Here is a 12,496-nt window from a genome sequence, read left to right on the forward strand (position 1 = left end):
TGCCTGTTTTGCTTAAAACCTTTCCAAGGTCACTGGAGTGATGTTAAAGAAGCCATAGAAGGCACATGACAATTTCAACACTTCAAGAAAGAGCAAAGGACACAAATTTACCCCAAGCACTTACATGCTTGTATCTTGTTAGCACCCCATCACTATTAGGCTGTTTAACCTCTTTGGGGACCCTTTTCTGTTCCCATTTGGAATGGGGCCTTGCACTGTCTGGGCTTTAAGCTTGTTCACACTATTAATTAAGAGGAATTAAGTAAAAGTGCAAGTGCATGTTAATCAAAGGTCATTAAAAAATTTGGTTTTGATATCTTCAGTTATGGCAGAGAGTTTGTGGAGTTGGGTTAGAGATCTAGAAATTGTTAAAAATCTGCAATGGCCTGTACCAGATTTGAGGCTTGTGAGGCAAATCCTTTATGGCTTCCCTTCTCCAATTAAATGCATCTTGACTTCATATTTTCCAGAAATTTGCCTTGATTTTCTATCTAGACACCAATATCAAAATAATAACTATCAAAATAATAGTCTTTGTGCAGATCAAAGAAACAAAACTAGTTGTCAGCTCCTTATTCACTTCTGAATCGTTTATGTGGAGTTTTGGGGTTTTTTTTAATACATCTGAAAATTCCCAGGGAATTTTAGGTGCACATCTAAAACCTCCTATCACTCTGGTTGCATTGTCTGGTCACCCACCCATGTCAGCATTTCACTGCAGTTTCCTGACTGTCTTTCAAATTTTTTTATCAAACTCTCAACATTTCAGGAACCAACAAGAAAAAAAAGCGCTTGCGTTGGAGCCTGGAAGCTTTCATTAAATCGCCTCTCTGTGTTTAGAAATGCTGGACATCAGATTTATAATGAGAATCTCCAGCCTTAACCCAATTTTGGTTTCTGTAATTACAACTGTATTGTATAAATTAGTGCTGGACCATGTAGGCAATGCTCCAGTGAAAGGTCAAAAGCTCTTTGGAAGCACTGGGTGGAAGCAGCTTTTCTCTCAGGAAAGGTATTGCTACCAGCAGAGCCAAGGCTGGCATCTTGCATCAGCCAAGGGGAAAAAGCTCAGTCTGACTAATGACTAAATAAACCAGGAAAATAAGCTTTATTCCAGAAAAATTATCAGAGTAACAAGGTAGTACAAACAAATGGCAAATGTGGAGGTTTGTAGGTGGGCCAAAAGGTCTTAAATTAGCATGTCATTTTTCAAATTTTGTCCTTCACTTTCCATGTAAATTGAGTCAATCCTGTCACCTTCTTCCCAGCAAAAATTAACATTCACATTGATCCTTTCCCTTCCTCTGTTTCTTCCCTGCCAAATGTACTGGGGTCTATCCACCCTTTCTAGATGGCCTGTGTTGATCCTAAAAATAAAATTAACATCCACTTGAAGCCTAAAATCGAGGTGCAATTCCAGCTCACCAAGAGGAAGTTCAGGTCTCTGGATATGCACAGGGCCATCCTGCACAGCAAGGAGTTTGTAGCAGTTAAGGCAATAATGTCTGTGTCTCACATCCTCCCCATAAGTGAGCACCTCAGAGCCCACCTTGGCACCCTGCAGTTGGGACACAAAGGGTAAATCTTTACACTGGCCCAGATCTCAGGTACCTGTCTGTGTGCTGGGAGGATGTCCCTGGCCAAGGTTAGTTCTGTGGCCTTTTCTGCCTGTCTTCCCCTCCTAACTCCCTCTGAACCTCCAAGGAAAAGAACACTTTATGTTTTCACTTCTTGTTCAAAGAATCACAGAATGGGTGGGGGTGGGAGAGGCCTTAAATCCCACCCAGTGCCACCCCAGCCATGGCAGGGACACCTCCCACTGTCCCAGGCTGCTCCCAGCCCCAGTGTCCAGCCTGGCCTTGGGCACTGCCAGGGATCCAGGGGCAGCCCCAGCTGCTCTGGGCACCCTGTGCCAGGGCCTGCCCACCCTCACAGGAACAATTCCTAATTGCCAAGATCCCATCCAGCCCTGCCCTCTGGCACTGGGAGCCATTCCCTGGGTCCTGTCCCTCCAGCCCTTGTCCAGTGTCCCTCTCCAGCTCCCTTGCAGGCTCCCCTCAGGCACTGAAAGGCCACAGTTAAGTCTCTGGAGTCTGCTTCAGGCTGAACAACCCCAACTCTCTCAGCTGTTCCTCACAGGAGAAGCTCCAGCCCTTGGATCATTGCAAACTGTTCCAAACCCAGCCCAACCCACTGTTCTGACCTGTGAGATGCCACCTGCCCTGTGGTCCCCAGGATGGTCAGTCCTGTGGATAAGCTAGGCTTGCCCTCCAGTTCTGGCGCAGCAAGGGAACTGCAGTGGTCCCTTGAGAAGCTCTCTGTCAGAACCAGGGGATGCAGTAAACAATTAATGATGGTGCTAAATGAATTGCCACGCTCTGATAGAAGGCTTCTGTGAAAGTGTGTAAAGGTGAAGACAGAGAAAGAACATAAAGTGTGATCACATTTCTGAAACCACTCATTAATAATAAAAGGGGAGAGAGAAATGAAAGGGGATGTGAGAAAATATTCTTTCTCTTTCAAGTTCCAGAAGTTCAGGCAGGGAGCCTGAAGTTAGAGAGACCCCACTTTTTTAGATTAAACATTTTCTTTTTTTCTGTAAGCTCTGGCCTTCTAGAGCAATGACCCAAACCTTACCTAGAGTAACTGTCCAGAAAGGTCACATGAATGTTATGGCAAACTTGATTTAGTCATTAGGAAAAGTTATTTCCAGTTGCTTTCTCTTTTTCTTTTGGTATGGGCATTTTAAACTCTCTTTTTCTCCCTGGTATTCTGCATATTTTAAGCTAAAAATAATTTATATCCTATAATACTCTTCTGCGATACCTTTGCTTCTGGATGTTCTTATTTAACTCTTAAAGGGATGTTCTGATTTCACAGTTAGAAACCCTTTACTTCATCCACTTAGCAAGTGGTTGATAACTGTTACAGATGAGTAATGAGATGGTTGGCTCTCATAATTAAGGGGTAAATATTATGTATATTTTAAGAGAAGTTTTGTAGATGTGTAGTTATGTTACTGTAATATGTCCTCCCCCTTGCACTGTTATCAGGGATGGCCTTGGGGAGGGTTGGCTTGTTGCTGTGGTAAATCTGACCTCAAATCAAGGTGTAAGAAAGTGATCTCCACCCCTGGACAGCAGGAGTCACTGACAGGACTTTAGGAGAGGCTAGAGGTATTAAAGGTGGAGCATCCATTTTGAAGAGGAGCATGTGGCTGGTAATCATGGGGGCTCCCAATGCTGTGATTTTTTCCTTTTTTCATCCTTTTGTTGGTTTTTTTTGGTTTTTTTGTGTTTTTTTTTTTTTGGTTTTTTTTTTTTTTTTGTTAAGGTTTATTAAACCTTAAAATTTTAAAAAGTGAGCAGTCGTTTCTCACAACAACCACAGCCAAAAATGCAGGGGCTGCCAGAGGGGCTGGGCCCAGCTCCCTGAGGCAGGCTGGGCTCAGCTGTTCCCATTCCACAGCACAGCCCCTGAGTGTCTCTTGTCTCTTGAAGAGCTGCCCAAACTGGCTGCCACAGGTATTGGGGACTTCCACCCTGCAGCCAGGCAGGGGCTGCAGCGTGGGCTGTGAAGCCTCACTGCCCCTGGCACGTCCTGCAGAGGGGACAGTGGCACAGAGCAGGACAGGATAACTTTGTCAGCAGTGCTGACATACTGCACAGGCTGTGTGAAGTCAAAACCCTTTGTATTCCCACCTAGGAATTTAGAGAGGGAATGCCAGTGAGTGTTACAGTCATGTCATAAGTTACGCTCAGTAATTCCCTTGTGCAGTCAAGCTCTTAAGGCTAGACTACATATGCTTTCTTGAAAGGTTTATCTTAAGGTTCCTGGTTTGCTGCATAATCAGGCTGATTTTTAAGCTTATTTATGGCTTTCCTTTTGGCCTATGCCTTTCTTAGGCTTTCAGTTTAAAGAAAACAATCCTGATGAGCAGCCCATTATCATTAAACAGTTTTCCTAAAAGAATGATTGTTAAATTATCACAATTTTGTTGTGATTAGTTCCTGCAAATAGAGAATGTCTCTGGGCTAAGCAATTCTCTTTCTCAGTATGAGGAGTCATTGCCATCCACTTCTGGAATATGCAGCCTGGATGATCTTGGTCTGTCCTTAGGTGATGCTGTGATTCTTTTCTCTCTTCCAAGGACATTGTTTCCTTGTCTTTGCACAGTAGTGCCCTGCACAGTGAAGTGCTGAAGCCTCCATTGTGAGTTTCCAATGGAGGAGAGTCGTGTGCAAAGTTATAACACATCCCTCTCTGTTATAACACATCCCTCTGAGCTCTTTGCTAGGAGCAGTACTTCCCAGTGTTTCCTGGCTCAGCAATTTCCTGGAAAAGCTTCTCTGGGCTTGAGATAAGTATGCCAGACCTGTGCTGGTATCCCTCCAGTTCTGGGGTTGTAATATTAATGCTGGTACCACCTAAAAGGAATGGTTGTGTCAAGTCTGACTTGTGGAAAAAAAATGTGGAGAATTGCTCTTGTGTAGCTGCTCTGTCCATACTATTCCATGCTCTTGCTCTACCATTTAACTATGGTGGTAAATGGGAAAGTTGCTCTTTAATTGCTTAGTGCAGAGTCTCTGCATCTATTTTTTTATGAGTCTGTCTTAGCTATCACAATCTTTTCTATGTACAAGAAAACAATACAATTGGAACACAGAGAACTGCTGAATTTTTGATAGTACCATACACCTGCTCTGTTACAGCAATATGTTCTTAGAGGGGTTTTGTTTGGGTTTTATCTGGAGTTGTTTTAGAGGGTTTGAGAAAGTTTGGGTTTGGTTTTTTGGTTTGATTTTTTTATTTTTCTGAGGCTAAATGCTCTCTGAAAAAAACCAAAAAAGCTTTACATAGTTGAGAGAGATTGACAGAAAACATTCTGTGGGCTGGAATTTCAGCCAGCTACTCTTTGTCTGTGCTCACTTTTTGCTTTAGTCATGGTACATGAATATTTTTCTCCACACACTTTTTTGACTGTGATTTTTGACTGTGATTCCATGACCTTGCAATATGTAAGAAAAGTCACCTGATCCCAGAGAGTCTCCGAGGAAACTGGTGAAGCTCTTGGTACAGTTCATGAGTTTCTTTGAGACAGCAGGCAGAGCAGGGTCTCTGGACAGTGAGACAAGAAATGTGTTTATTCCTGCTCAGGACAGGACGTGTACTGTAAAACCTGGAATTCTAAGGTGCCCCTCTGCAATCACTGTTACTCAGTTTTCCTTAAAGCCTGCTGAAAAGGAGGAACATCCAGTATGGAATGCCAGTGACAGGAGAAGTAGTTTCATCTCTCTGTTAGAAAAAGGACCAGTTGGCAAGTACATTGTAAGGTACTCCTGCAATAGCCATTTTAATATTAATAAAGGCAGTGTACAAGTGCACTTTCTAGCTCAGTCCTGCCAATTAGAGATAGATCCTCCTACACATTCTTTCTGTACTCTGCTTTTTTGCAGTGCTTTCACCTATGCCATCTGTGATGTTTGTATTTCTTGATGACCTTTTCAACGGTTTGTTTTTCTCATTCTTCTGGCCGTGTGAGAGTGCTGGAATTCTCCAAGGAAAGCTACTTGAACATATGGCAAGGTACAATATTGTAGCATGTAAACTGACATTCATTACTGCTTCTCTGTACTGTTGACTTTATTTTTTTCTCTAGGTTTTTTTGGGGGTTTTGGGGGGTTTTTATGGGTTTTTTTTGTGTTTTTTGTGGGTTTTTTTTGCTTTTTTTTTTGTTGTTGTTGTTTGTTTGTTGTTGTTTTGGGGTTTGTTTTTTTGGTTTTTTGTTGTTTTGTTGTTGTTGTTGTTGTTGTTGTTGTTGTTGTTTTTGTTTGGAGAAAGGTTTTATTATTAATGATAGTTCTAAACTGGGGGAAAAGCCCCAGTTTGTGCATTGAAGTGTGAAGCAAGTTCATACCAGCTGAGGAGCTGGGCCAAGCTGTAGATGAAATCTTCAGATATAAAAAGTGATTGTGCTCAAAAGACCTTAACCTGTTGGGGTTTTTCCTACCAAATTCTGCCAAGCATGGGCAAAAGGAACATATCTGAGTACAGGGACAAAAGCATTTGTGAGTCAGTGGTTTCACAGCTGGGGCAATTAAGGCTAAAAGTGAATGGAAAGAGTCACACAGTGGGAATTCTTCCAATAGTTAGAGAGTAAGGGTGTGAATGTCAGGCAACTTCTCACAAGAAGTGTTACAGTCAGGAATACTTGTCCATATCATGAAGGTATCGAGCCAAACTTGTGGCTGGATGAGGTGTAGAGGAGGGGGCTGGAAGGTAGGCCTAGCATGGGTTAAATGATGGGGCTATTTTTGCAGCTTCTATTTCCTGATGACCTTTTCAACAGCTGCCTGCTTTTGTTCTTCTGGCCATAGGAGAGAGTTAGAATTCTCCCAGGGAGGCTGCTTGAATGCCTGCCACATCCATCCATTTGTGTGAATTAAAAGGGTATTGTGTGGACATCATAAAAATGAGAGAAGAGATGGAGGCTACTGAATTAAGATGGAAAACAAGTGAAGCATTTTCTGGTAGTTCTGCTGTCAGAATGCAAAAGAAGTACTGGATAATTTTTAAATCTATGGGTGAACAAATGACAAAACTTCATAACAGTTTACATATGTTAGAAGAAAGTAATCTGATTGATGGGAAGGAGAGTGAATAATCCCCAGGGCAGTGGAGAAAGAAAGCAAAGGAATGGTTTTTGTTTTGTTGGAAAGGAAATAATCTGTCATTTGACTAAAGATGGGAAGGTAAAGGGGCTGCTGGTGGATAATAAGCAGAGAAGTGGAATCAGGTGTGAGAGGATTAACCAGAAGCAGTCAACCAGCAGCAGAGATGGTTGATGGGTGAAGCCAATTTTGAGAAAGAAACAAGAGGAAAATACTTGAGAAGGGATGAGGAAGAGATTGAAAAACAAAACAAGAAAAGCACTAATATTGCTGCTTAAAATAGTTAGAGAGGATGTTATTATTTACAGCTTACAGTTTCTGCAAGGTCAAGAAAAATCCACTGACGCAGTTTAGTGAGGATTTCAATCAAGACAGTCCACATTAGCATGGAGATTTATGTTAACACATAAACTATAATTGATACTCGCCAATTTAGAGCCCAAATTTCAGTTATGGAAAATCTGTGCAAGAAGAAAACAACCTCATTGTTTTTCATAATGTCTTCCTCTGTAATACATTTGTTTCATCCATCTCACCATCCCAAGAAATGACCAGGCTGACAGTGGTGCTCCAAGGTTTGCTGTTTCAGCCACAGGAGTTGTCAGGCAGTTCCGTGGTGACAGAACAGCATCCCTCTGCCTGCCCTCAGAAGCTGCAGATCACACTGAGAACCCTCCACCAGCACCCAGCTCTGGATTTGTGATGCCACTGCTGCCCTTAGGAAGGACAGAGAGGAGTCTGGAGGGTGAGAAGTGGGCTGCTGATGATCCAGAGCTGCAGAAAGTTCCATCAATTCTTTTCAGGTGAACGCTGCACTCTTGGTTTGCATGAACAAGAGAGGATCCCGCTGACAAAGCTGTGGCAAAAAGGCCAGCTGAGTGTTGCAGTTCCATATAATTCACTCCTCATGAACATACTTGGGTTTCTGCCTGTGTTTACTGTGCAGGAACCCATCTTTAGGCTTTAATCTTTGCAAGTCCTTCTTCTTTCTAACATTCAAACACGGCACATTTTTAATCAAGTACTGTGAATAGCATATCAAAGGAAGTGGTTGACCTTCAGATCAGTGCAGCAGATAACCTCATCCATTTATTAAATTTGAGAAAAATCGTATTTCTATCATCTTTGATAAAGAACAAAAGGAGAAATATCTGGAAAAATCTCCAGCACGTTGTTTCAAATGTTTTGCTCCTGTTGGTTTCAGCAGTCCTGCTTCAGAGCCCTTCTGTACTTCCAAATTCCAAACATTCCAGGGAGAGGGAAGCGTGTGCCTGAGGAAAGCACGCACAAAACCAATTCTCCTATTCTGTGTTTACTTACTCCGCCGAGTCGTCTCAAAGCACCGACTACAATCTGCAAAAACAAGATTGCTTCCCTCTAGACTCAACTTGCATAAATATTTCAGTGGATAGATACATAAATTAAAACAATAAAAAAAAGATGTTGTGGTAAATAGAAAGTAAAAAAAACAAATCTGAGATGGACTGATTTGTAAACAATAAATATTACATCCTCTTTACACAATAAAGTTCCATAAAGGACACCAGATGATCAAAGTTGTGAGAAAGACTTACTAGAGATAGAACAGGATGGCTCTCAGGGTCCTAAACTACTTGTAAGTCAAGTATTCATTTTACTTGGTGGTGGCTTTTTAATAGCCAACTGCTTGGCATTGGGTGTTTGATATTTTATTATTTCTTTATTTTTTGTTATCTCTGTCATAATCCACCCTAAGTAATTATTCAGCTCAGAAGGCGTTTGCACAGAGCATTGCTAATGTCCTGTGGTTTCTTTGCCCATCTGAGTTGTCATATGGTGCTCTTTCCAAAACCACATTTGTAGAGCACAGCCTTGGAACTGTTTAATTTTCTAGAGAAGAGTTTATTTTTAAACACTAGACTGTTATCAAAACAATTCAATATGCATGACCTAAATCTATTTGTGGTTAAATAGTAAGGTCTGGAGGTTAATAAAAAGAACTGCAGCAAGCTGCTTACAAGATAATTCAAGAAACTTATAAAGGATTGTAGAACTCCAGCCATTTTCCCATTAGGCTTAAGATAAAAGTAAATATAAAAGGAAGATGACAGTTCTATATTACTATTTCCTTAACAATATTGAGAAATTCCATTGTTTCAACGGTTAGGTGAGACAAAGAGGAACTATGTGCAGTTGGTGAAAAGCTGGAGTTTTTCCTAAATTTAGCAAAACGGATTTTTCCTCCCTCTTCAGGTAATTCTTAATTTTATTTATTTTGGGGTTGTTGGGGTTTTTTTGGTTTTGTTTTTTTTTTTCTTCCCACTGTTTTTAGCCTTGTGAGTGTGAATTGCTAGAGTGGGAAGGAGAAGAGACCTAAATCAGCTTCCAGTTCAGCATTTAAGCAAGCACAGTCACTTCTCAAGTGCTGCTGAGTGTCACAGCAAGACAGGGAAGGGAAGTGGCACTAAATGACTCCTGAAAAGTCAGTAGGCTTATTAAGGCTTACTTAAAAAGTTGATTGGGGAGCTAATTTAGAGCTCCCCTGTCCTGCCTCTTAAGTATGATGAAAACCCTTAAAAGACTCTCAGTGGTGCTAACAGATTCAGAGTGGCATTAAGTGCAGACATGGGGTGGGAGCAGGGAAACACAAAGTTAGGAGGACTGGGTACCTTCAGATCCGTGCCTGTTCACTTTTCCTAGAGGCCAAGGGGCACCTGAAGGATATTGTACTGTCTGCTGCTTGCCGTACCATTTTTCACTGCACGGTGGGCCAGGGTCCTGCCATCAGAACCTCTTTGTCAGTGTGTGGAAGCCTAATGTGGGTCTGAATGCCACCCACACCCATCCCGACTTGCTAAGCAGCAGAAATGCATGGGGGGTTAATAACAAATCCAGCTTCTCCCCGGGGGTTTTATTGGTGTTAATGGCATTTCCTTATTGTTCATGTGGACATGGTGGCATTACTTAAAGAGTCACTGAGAAGGTGGCATTGGAAACTCTTGTTCATGCTCTAAATTGCTTCTAAGCTGAGCCTTTAAAACTGAATGTCACTGCATAGCAAACTGCCTGCCCTTTTAATGGAAATGTCAATCCTTTAGAAAGTTCTTGTTTAGAGGAACCATGTGCTAGACAATACTCTTAATGAAGATCTTCTTCCTTTGTCTCCGCACTTGCCCTCTCTTTTATTTCCTTCCATGGAAATACCAGCCAGGACTCTTCAATTATGGAAAAAGCTTTTCATTTTAACAACTGTTTTGCAGGCATTCTTGCTAATGCATTTTGTCCGCCTTTGTTTTCCAGCCTCCCATTTCTATTGTCGTCTTTTAAAATGACAGGAGACGGAGCTTTTTCATTAGGAGCGAGCTAAGACTAGGCACTACAGTTCAGGCTGTGCCTGGAAGAAAGAACAAAGGCTTGACTCTTTAATTTTAAACTCACTACAGATGCGTATTCAACAAGATATTATTGTCTTATGGCCATGAAAAGTGTACCAACTGGAAATATTTTGAGAGAATGAATTCTTAATCTATGACATCAATAACGTGACCCCCCAGAGTGTCAGAGAGTATTTCATTATCCACAGAGTGTGTACATGCTTGTTTTTATCCTCTCCCAGCCAAGAGTCAGAACACATTATTAGTTTAAACTTCAGGGAAAGAAGATTAAAGTGGAGTTTTTGTGTTCCAAGTGCAGCAAGCTGAACACTACATGGATGGGTGGTGATGGCAGCCCTTGACTTCCTAAAGAGACGCAGGCTTTGTGCATCCTATTGATTTTCCAGGACCATGTCAACAGGAGTGCTGCTGCTGGAGCTGACTGCACTCTCACTTGCCTCCCTCATACTCTGATTACTCTGGAAAGGGCAGGGTCTACCCACACAGTACATCCCTGGTCACTACTGAAACAGAAAAAATTACATAACGGGATGTTTTCAAGCATTATTGCAATCACTGTCCCCTATTATTAAGCAACCTGTCAGTTGTCCAAAAGCTTCTTTAGAGAGTATTTCCATCTCTGTCTTGCTTTCCTTAAGATGGAAAAAAAGCAACATTAAATTGCCTGTCCGTGAGAGTCAATTAAATGTAACACTGCATATATATACATAAATATATATATGGAGATATACATTAATAGGTATTTAACAAGCACACTGCTTTCTAACTTCTTTGCTGACTAATGATAAGTCAAAACCAAGCTGTGGTGTTATGTGTGATATTTTTATGTGTGGAATACCTTCACCTATAATTCTGAAATGTAGGCCGTTGTAAATATGTATTGATAGCAAGTGTATTATTGAATCTCTGGGGTGCCAATAAGGGAGATAACAGGCTGTCCCCTGAGATCTCAAAACACACACCTTTCACAAATAAGCTTGTTATTAACACCACCACTGTGTTATCAGAGTCTTTCATCAGACCAAATTGTGTGTTGAAGTCACTTTCTGCATATCAGGTCTGTACTATTATTATCATCATCAGGAAGCTGAATTTAGTTAATTGCTCCAGTTATAGCTTATAGACACTTACTCTAAATTTGCAGTATTATTGAACCTGCCCTAAAAGGGAAACAAACAAATATTATTAATGATGGGCTGAAATAGATGAAAGAAGCATTATTCCTTCTGCCTTTGTAGTTAAATGCTCTGCAAACTGTGCTGGATATGCAAGACAATCCTCTAACACTGCTAACGAGTGGCTTCCAGCTGGGCCCGGTTTAGCATGCACTAAACACCTGCTGCTCGCCGTTGGGAGCTCCCTCCTGGCAGTGCCAGCATGAGTGTCACAGCAGCAGGGCTGGGGACAGCACTGGCTGGGGACAGCCCCGGCGGGGGCTGTGCCACACGGGCACCACTCACCGGGCAGCGTCCCCTGGCTCTGCCAACAACAGCGTCCCAAACGGAGCAGTTTGGGACAAAGTCCACTCCCCTGCCTGGCTGTGTGGCTCAGGTGTGTCCAAAATAACCATGGCTGGTGGGCCTGAGGCTGTTCTAATTACAGTTGTGTTACTCTGCTAATTCTGTGCTGGGCCCAGGCTCTGCCACTGCTCTGTGTTCCCGTGTTGTCCCTTTCAGAAAGCCCCGCTGTGCTTTGGGCTCTGGCACAGACTGGGAGCAGTTGTTTTGTTATCAGAGCCTGGCAGGCTGTGCTAGTGTACGACAGAAATGTGTAAGGACAATGTATAGGATGTTTCCCTCTACAAAGCCTCAGAATTCTTTTATTGTCCAGGCCTGGCTCATCTCTTCATGTCCTTCAGCCCCTTCAGCAGAACTGATTGAAGTTTAGTGAGTGCTCCACAGCTGAGTGACAGCAAAACCTGTTGTCCTGCCCTCATCATCCCCTTAAACAGCTATGGCTCTCTGGGGAACAAAAGGAAAAAAATAAAAAAAACACCAAACAAGTAGAAAAAGAGTGAGGGTCAAGTAGATAGAGAGAGAAAGAAGATAAGAGTGCTTATGTGAGAGAGCAAGCACAGGGAGTGGCAGTGCCCAGCACTCAAACCTGCCAGACCAATGGAACCTCAATGGGAAGGAACCTGGAGCAGGGCAGGAAGAGAAATAGAGACCCAAAGTCAAAGAGAGTAAAGTACAACTGGATAACTTAACCCCAGAGCCTAAGCTAGCACAAAGGATGGGTTAAGCTGCAGGAATAATTCTCCCCTGTGAACTTCTGCATCTGGGTGATTTCTGAGACTCCTGGCTTAGCCCATACCTATGGTTTGGAGAGAGCCCAGGCCGAGCACTGGAGCAGGAGTGGGACTGCAGAAGGATGTTGAGGGACGGTGGATTGCATAAAGACTTCTCCTCTGAGACTGTCATCCTTTTCTGACTTCCTGCTGTTGGCTTCTTC

Source organism: Vidua macroura, chromosome 11, assembly GCF_024509145.1.
Source record: "Vidua macroura isolate BioBank_ID:100142 chromosome 11, ASM2450914v1, whole genome shotgun sequence".
NCBI classification, from domain to species: domain Eukaryota; kingdom Metazoa; phylum Chordata; class Aves; order Passeriformes; family Viduidae; genus Vidua; species Vidua macroura.